Genomic DNA, 8,622 nt, shown 5'->3' with positions numbered 1-8,622 from the left:
TTTTCCCTTAGCTAGGCCCAACTGGATCAAGCATGCAATGCAGGCAAAAGTTGCTATGGAAACCAAACACGTCCTTAAATACTACTAGAGGACACCCCTCGCGTTGCGGCGAGAATTGGTTGACGAAGAGAACCAAAATTTAAAATACATCTTGTTGGAAATATGCCCTAGAGGCAATAATAAAATGGTTATTATTGTATTTCCTTGTTCATGATAATTGTCTGTTGTTAATGCTATAATTGTATTAACTGGAAACCATAATACATGTGTGAATACATAGACCACAACATGTCCCTAGTAAGCCTCTAGTTGACTAGCTCGTTGATTAATAGATGGTTATGGTTTCCTGACCATGGACATTGGATGTCATTGATAACGGGATCACATCATTAGGAGAATGATGTGATGGACAAGACCCAATCCTAAGCATAGCACAAGATCGTGTAGTTCGTTTGCTAGAGCTTTTCTAATGTCAAGTATCATTTCCTTAGACCATGAGATTGTGCAACTCCCGGATACCGTAGGAATGCTTTGGGTGTACCAAACGTCACAACGTAACTGGGTGGCTATAAAGGTGCACTACAGGTATCTCCGAAAGTGTCTGTTGGGTTGGCACGAATCGAGACTGGGATTTGTCACTCCGTATGACGGAGAGGTATCTCTGGGCCCACTCGGTAATGCATCATCATAATGAGCTCAATGTGACTAAGGAGTTAGCCACGGGATCATGCGTTATGGTACGAGTAAAGTGACTTGCCGGTAACGAGATTGAACACGGTATTGGGATACCGACGATCGAATCTCGGGCAAGTAACGTACCGATTGACAAAGGGAATTGTATACGGGATTGATTGAATCCTCGACATCGTGGTTCATCCGATGAGATCATCATGGAACATGTGGGAGCCAATATGGGTATCCAGATCCTGCTGTTGGTTATTGACCGGAGAGTCGTCTCGGTCATGTCTGCATGTCTCCCGAACCCGTAGGGTCTACACACTTAAGGTTCGGTGACGCTAGAGTTGTAGAGATATTAGTATGCGGTTAACCGAAAGTTGTTCGGAGTCCCGGATGAGATCCCGGACGTCACGAGGAGTTCCGGAATGGTCTGGAGGTAAAGATTTATATATGGGAAGTCCTATTTTGGCCACCGGAAAATGTTCAGGATTTTTCGGTATTGTACCGGGAAGGTTCTAGAAGATTCCGAAGTGGGGCCCACCTGCATGGGGAGACCCACATGAACGTGGGTAGTGGGGGCAAGGCCCCACACCCCTGGTCAAGGCGCACCAAGATCCCACCTTAGAAGGAATAAGATCATATCCCGAAGGGATAAGATCAAGATCCCTAAAAAAGGGGATAACAATCGGTGGGGAAGGGAAATGATGGGATTTCTTTCCCCCACCTTTGCCAACGCCCCAATGGACTTGGAGGGCAAGAAAGCAGCCCCCTCCACCCCTATATATAGTGGGGAGGCGCATGGGAGCAGCACCCCAAGCCCTGGCGCCTCCCTCCCTCCCGTGACACCTCTTCCTCCCCGCTTGCGCTTGGCGAAGCCCTGCCGGGATCCCGCTACTTCCACCACCACACCGTCGTGCTGCTGGATCTCCATCAACTTCTCCCCCCCTTGCTAGATCAAGAAGGAGGAGACGTCCCCGCTCCGTACGTGTGTTGAACGCGGAGGTGCCGTTCGTTCGGCGCTAGGATCATCGGTGATTTGGATCACGACGAGTACGACTCCATCAACCCCTTTCTCTTGAACGCTTCCGCGCGCGATCTACAAGGGTATGTAGATGCACTCCCCTCTCTCTCGTTGCTAGATGACTCCATAGATTGATCTTGGTGATACGTAGAAAATTTTAAATTTCTGCTACGTTCCCCAACAGTGGTATCAAAGCCAGGTTGCGATCCGTAGATTCTATGCACGAGTAGAACACAAAGTAGTTGTGGGCGACGATTTGTTCAATTTGCTTACCGTTACTAGTCTTCTTGATTCGGTGGCATTGTGGGATGAAGCGGCCCGGACCGACCTTACACGTACTCTTACGTGAGACAGGTTCCACCGACTGACATGCACTTGATGCATAAGGTGGCTAGCGGGTGTGTGTCTCTCCCACTTTAGTCGGATCGAATTCGATGAAAAGGGTCCTTATGAAGGGTAAATAGCAATTGGCATATCACCGTTGTGGCTTTTGCGTAGGTAAGAAACGTTCTTGCTAGAAACCCATAACAGCCACGTAAAACATGCAACAACAATTAGAGGACGTCTAACTTGTTTTTGCAGGGTATGCTATGTGATGTGATATGGCCAAAAGGATGTGATGAATGATATATGTGATGTATGAGATTGATCATGTTCTTGTAATAGGAATCACGACTTGCATGTCGATGAGTATGACAACCGGCAGGAGCCATAGGAGTTGTCTTAATTTATTGTATGACCTGCGTGTCAATGAAAAATGCCATGTAATTACTTTACTTTATTGCTAACCGTTAGCCATAGTAGTAGGAGTAATAGTTGGCGAGACAACTTCATGAAGACACGATGATGGAGATCATGATGATGGAGATCATGGTGTCATGCCGGTGACGAAGGTGATCATGCCGCGCCTCGAAGATGGAGATCAAAAGGCGCAAGATGATATTGGCCATATCATGTCACTTTATGATTTGCATGTGATGTTTGTCATGTTTACATCTTATTTGCTTAGAACGACGGTAGCATAAATAAGATGATCCCTCACTAAAATTTCAAGAGATGTGTTCCCCCTAACTGTGCACCGTTGCGAAGGTTCGTTGTTTCGAAGCACCACGTGATGATCGGGTGTGATAGATTCTAACGTTCACATACAACGGGTGTTGACGAGCCTAGCATGTACAGACATGGCCTCGGAACACAAGCAAAACACTTAGGTTGACTTGACGAGCCTAGCATGTACAGACATGGCCTCGGAACACAAGAGACCGAAAGGTCGAACATGAGTCGTATAGTAGATACGATCAACATGGAGATGTTCACCGATGATGACTAGTCCGTCTCACGTGATGATCGGACACGGCCTAGTCGATTCGGATCATGTATCACTTAGATGACTAGAGGGATGTCTATCTAAGTGGGAGTTCATTAAATAATCAGATGAACTTAATTATCATGAACATAGTCAAAAGGTCTTTGCAAATAATGTCATAGCTTACGCTTTAGTTCTACTAAGATATGTTCCTAGAGAAAATTTAGTTGAAAGTTGATAGTAGCAATTATGTGGACTAGGTCCGTAAACTGAGGATTGTCCTCATTGCTGCACAGAAGGCTTATGTCCTTAATGCACCGCTCGGTGTGCTGAACCTCGAGCGTCGTCTGTAGATGTTACGAAACATCTGTCATACACGTTTTGATGACTACGTGATAGTTCAGTGTGTGATGCTAACGGTTTAAAATTGTGGCACCAAAGACGGTTTTGAAACGTCGTAGAACATATGGGATGTTCCAAAGACTGAATTTGGGATTTCAGACTAATGCCCACGTCAAGAGGTATGAGACCTCTGACAAGTTTCTTAAGCCTGCAAACTAAGGGAGAAAAGCTCCATCATTGAGCATGTGCTCAGATTGTCTGAGTACTACAATCACTTGAATCGAGTGGGAGTTAATCTTCCAGATGAGATAGTGATGGTTCTCCATAGTCACTGCCACCAAGCTATTAGAGCTTCGTGATGAACTATAACATATCAGGGATAGACATGATGATCCTTGAGCAACTCGCGATGTTTGACACCGCAAAAGTAGAAATCAAGAAGGAGCATCAATTGTTGATGGTTAGTAAAACCACTAGTTTCTAGAAGGGCAAGGGCAAGAAGGGATACTTCATGAAACGGCAAATCAGTTGCTGCTCTAGTGAAGAAACCCAAGGTTGAACCCAAACCCGAGACTAAGTGCTTCTGAAATGAGGGGAACGGTCACTGAAGCAGAACTACCCTAGATACTTCGTAGATGAGAAGGCTGGCAAGGTCGACAGAAGTATATTGGATATACATTATATTAATGTGTACTTTACTAGTACTCCTAGTAGCACCAGGGTATTAGATACCGGTTCGGTTGCTAAGTGTTGGTAACTCGAAATAAAAGCTGCGGAATAAACGGAGACTAGCTAAAGGTGAGATGACGATATGTGTTGGAAGTGTTTCCAAGGTTGATGTGATCAAGCACCGCATGCTCCCTCTACCATCGAGATTGGGGTTAAACCTGAATAATTATTATTTGGTGTTTGCGTTGAGCATAGACATGATTGGATTATGTTTATCGCAATACGGTTATTCATTAAAGGAGAATAATGGTTACTCTGTCTATTTGAATAATACCTTCAATGGTCTTGCACCTAAAATGAATGGTTTATTGAATCTCGATCGTAGTGATACACATGTTCATGCCAAAAGATACAAGATAGTAATGATAGTACCACATACTTGTGGCACTGCCACTTGAGTCATATTGGTATAAAACACATGAAGAAGCTCCATGTTGATGGATCTTTGGACTCACTCGTTTTTGAAAAGATTGAGACATGTGAACCATGTCTATTAGTATATATGCATGAAGAAAGTCCATACAGATGGATCATTTGGACTCACTTGATTTTGAATCACTTGAGACATGCAAATCATACCACATGGGCAAGATGACTGAAAGGCCTCGTTTTCAGTAAGATGGAACAAGAGAGCAACTTGTTGGAAGTAATACATTTGATGTGTGCAGTCCAATGAGTGCTGAGGCACGCAGTGGATATCGTTATGTTCTTACTTCACAGATGATTTGAGTAGATGCTGAGAATATTTACTTGATGAAACACAAGTCTGAATTATTGAAAGGTTCAAGTAATTTCAGAGTGAAGTTGAAGATCGTCGTGACAAGAGGATAAAATGTCTGTGATATGATCATAGAGATGAATATCTGAGTTACGAGTTTGGCACACAATTAAGAAATTGTGGAAATTGTTTCACGACTAATACTGCCTGGAACACCATATTGTGATGGTGTGTCCGAACATCATAACTGCACCCTATTGGATATGGTGCATACCATGATGTCTCTTATCGAATTACAACTATCGTTTATGGGTTAGGCATTAGAGACAACCGCATTCACTTTAAATAGGGCACCACGCAATTCCGTTGAGACGACACCGTATGAACTATGGTTTAGAGAAACCTAAGCTGTCGTTTCTTAAAAGTTTGGGGCTGCGACGCTTATGTGAAAAAGTTTCAGGCTGATAAGCTCGAACCCAAAGCAGATAAATGCATCTTCATAGAATACCCAAAACAGTTGGGTATACCTCCTATTTCAGATCTGGAAGCAAAAGTGATTGTTTCTAGAAACAGGTCCTTTCTCGAGGAAAGTTTATCTCGAAAGAATTGAGTGGGAGGATGGTGGAGACTTGATGAGGTCATTGAACCGTCACTTCAACTAATGTGTAGCAGGGCACAGGAAGTTGTTCCTGTGGCACCTACACCAATTGAAGTGGAAGCTTATGATAGTGATCATGAAACTTCAGATCAAGTCACTACCAAACCTCATAGGACGACAAGGATGCGTACTACTTCAGAGTGGTACGTAATCCTGTCTTGGAAGTCATGTTGCTAGACAACAATGAACCTACGAGCTATGGAGAAGCGATGGTGGGCCCGGATTCCGACGAATGGCTCGAGGCCATAAAATCCGAGAGGATCCATGTATGAAAACAAAGTATAGACTTTGAAAGAACTACTTGATGGTCGTAAGGCTGTTGGGTACAGATGGATTTTAAAGGGAAGACAGACAATGATGGTAAGTGTCACCATTAAGAAAGCTCGACTTGTCGTTAAGATGTTTTCCGGCAAGTTCAAGGAGTTGACTGCGATGAGACTTTCTCAGTCGTAGCGATGCTAAGAGTCTGTTAGAATTATATTAGCAGTTACTGCATTATTTATGAAATCTTGCAGATAGGATGTCAAAACATTGTTTCCTCGACGATTTTCTTGAGGAAAGGTTGTATGCGATACAACCAGAAGGTTTTGTCAATCCTGAAAGATGCTAACAAGTATGCAAAGCTCCAGCAATCCTTCTAAGGATTGGAGTAAGCATAACATGATCAAACCCTAGAACTCACTGAGTGTTAATCACATGGTGATGTGAACTAGATTATTGACTCTAGTAAACTCTTGGGTATTAGTCACATGGCGATGTGAACTTTGAGTGTTAATCACATGGTGATGTGAACTAGATTATTGACTCTAGTGCAAGTGGGAGACTGTTGGAAATATGCCCTAGAGGCAATAATAAAATGGTTATTATTGTATTTCCTTGTTCATGATAATTGTCTGTTGTTCATGCTATAATTGTATTAACTGGAAACCGTAATACATGTGTGAATACATAGACCACAACATGTCCCTAGTAAGCCTCTAGTTGACTAGCTCGTTGATCAATAGATGGTTATGGTTTCCTGACCATGGACATTGGATGTCATTGATAACGGGATCACATCATTAGGACAATGATGTGATGGACAAGACCCAATCCTAAGCATAGCACAAGATCGTGTAGTTCGTTTGCTAGAGCTTTTCTAATGTCAAGTATCATTTCCTTAGACCATGAGATTGTGCAACTCCCGGATACCGTAGGAATGCTTTGGGTGTACCAAACGTCACAACGTAACTGGGTGGCTATAAAGGTGCACTACAGGTATCTCCGAAAGTGTCTGTTGGGTTGGCACGAATCGAGACTGGGATTTGTCACTCCGTATGACGGAGAGGTATCTCTGGGCCCACTCGGTAATGCATCATCATAATGAGCTCAATGTGACCAAGGAGTTAGCCACGGGATCATGCGTTACGGTACGAGTAAAGTGACTTGCCGGTAACGAGATTGAACAAGGTATTGGGATACCGACGATCGAATCTCGGGCAAGTAACGTATCGATTGACAAAGGGAATTGTATACGGGATTGATTGAATCCTCGACATCGTGGTTCATCCGATGAGATCATCGTGGAACATGTGGGAGCCAACATGGGTATCCAGATCCCGCTGTTGGTTATTGACCGGAGAGTCGTCTCGGTCATGTCTGCATGTCTCCCGAACCCGTAGGGTCTACACACTTAAGGTTCGGTGACGCTAGAGTTGTAGAGATATTAGTATGCGGTTAACCGAAAGTTTTTCGGAGTCCCGGATGAGATCTCGGACGTCACGAGGAGTTCCGGAATGGTCCGGAGGTAAAGATTTATATATGGGAAGTCCTATTTTGGCCACCGGAAAATGTTCAGGATTTTTCGGTATTGTACCGGGAAGGTTCTAGAAGGTTCCGAAGTGGGGCCCGCCTGCATGGGGGGACCCACATGAACGTGAGTAGTGGGGGCAAGGCCCCACACCCCTGGTCAAGGCGCACCAAGATCCCACCTTAGAAGGAATAAGATCATATCCCGAAGGGATAAGATCAAGATCCCTAAAAAGGGGGATAACAATCGGTGGGGAAGGGAAATGATGGGATTTCTTTCCCCCACCTTTGCCAACGCCCCAATGGACTTGGAGGGCAAGAAAGCAGCCCCCTCCACCCCTATATATAGTGGGGAGGCGCATGGGAGCAGCACCCCAAGCCCTGGCGCCTCCCTCCCTCCCGTGACACCTCTTCCTCCCCGCTTGCGCTTGGCGAAGCCCTGCCGGGATCCCGCTACTTCCACCACCACGCCGTCGTGCTGCTGGATCTCCATCAACTTCTCCTCCCCCCTTGCTGGATCAAGAAGGAGGAGACGTCCCCGCTCCGTACGTGTGTTGAACGCGAAGGTGCCGTCCGTTCGGCGCTAGGATCATCGGTGATTTGGATCACGACGAGTACGACTCCATCAACCCCGTTCTTTTGAACGCTTCCGCGCGCGATCTACAAGGGTATGTAGATGCACTCCCCCCTCTCTCGTTGCTAGATGGCTCCATAGATTGATCTTGGTGATACGTAGAAAATTTTAAATTTCTGCTACGTTCCCCAACACATATGACTTATTATATTTGATTATGTATAGTTAGAACAATTATTATTTAATATAAGTAGAATAATTAAATGGAAAATATTTTCACATGCATGATTGAATGTTATGATGGGTCTTTTCAAATGCATAATTGCATGTTGAGGTGAGCATTATGATGAGATGGCATGCTTGCATATTGAGATAAATAAGTTAGTGGGGATGAATCTCTTAGGGATGTAGGTTAAGAGCATATTCAGTAGGTGCTCTATTTTAGGGCATCAAAGTTGGCCTAGAGTAAAATTTGTAACACCAAAAAGTGTTTTTAGACACCAAAAAACATCCATCTCCAACAGCGGCCCTAAAATAGGGAACTGTCAAACATGAAAATATTTTTTTTCCTAAAATCATATTGCATAGTTCGTTTCAAACATTTTAAAACATCCAAACATTGCACTGAACATAAAGTTCATCCTAATACTTGATCACTCTAAAACATAAAGATTACTACTACTTGATCACCCTAAACATAAAGATCCTACTCGCCAGACACATAATCGACGTCAATGGAGTTCCAAGGCGACATGGTCTCCTCCTCCTCCGTCTCCAGGATGATCACTGCCAAGGGCTCAACCTCGTC

The sequence above is a fragment of the Aegilops tauschii genome, chromosome 2 (genome assembly GCF_002575655.3).
Source record: "Aegilops tauschii subsp. strangulata cultivar AL8/78 chromosome 2, Aet v6.0, whole genome shotgun sequence".
NCBI classification, from domain to species: Eukaryota; Viridiplantae; Streptophyta; class Magnoliopsida; order Poales; family Poaceae; genus Aegilops; species Aegilops tauschii.
The sequence above is the reverse complement of the archived record's forward strand: the minus strand, read 5'-3'. Positions refer to the sequence as shown.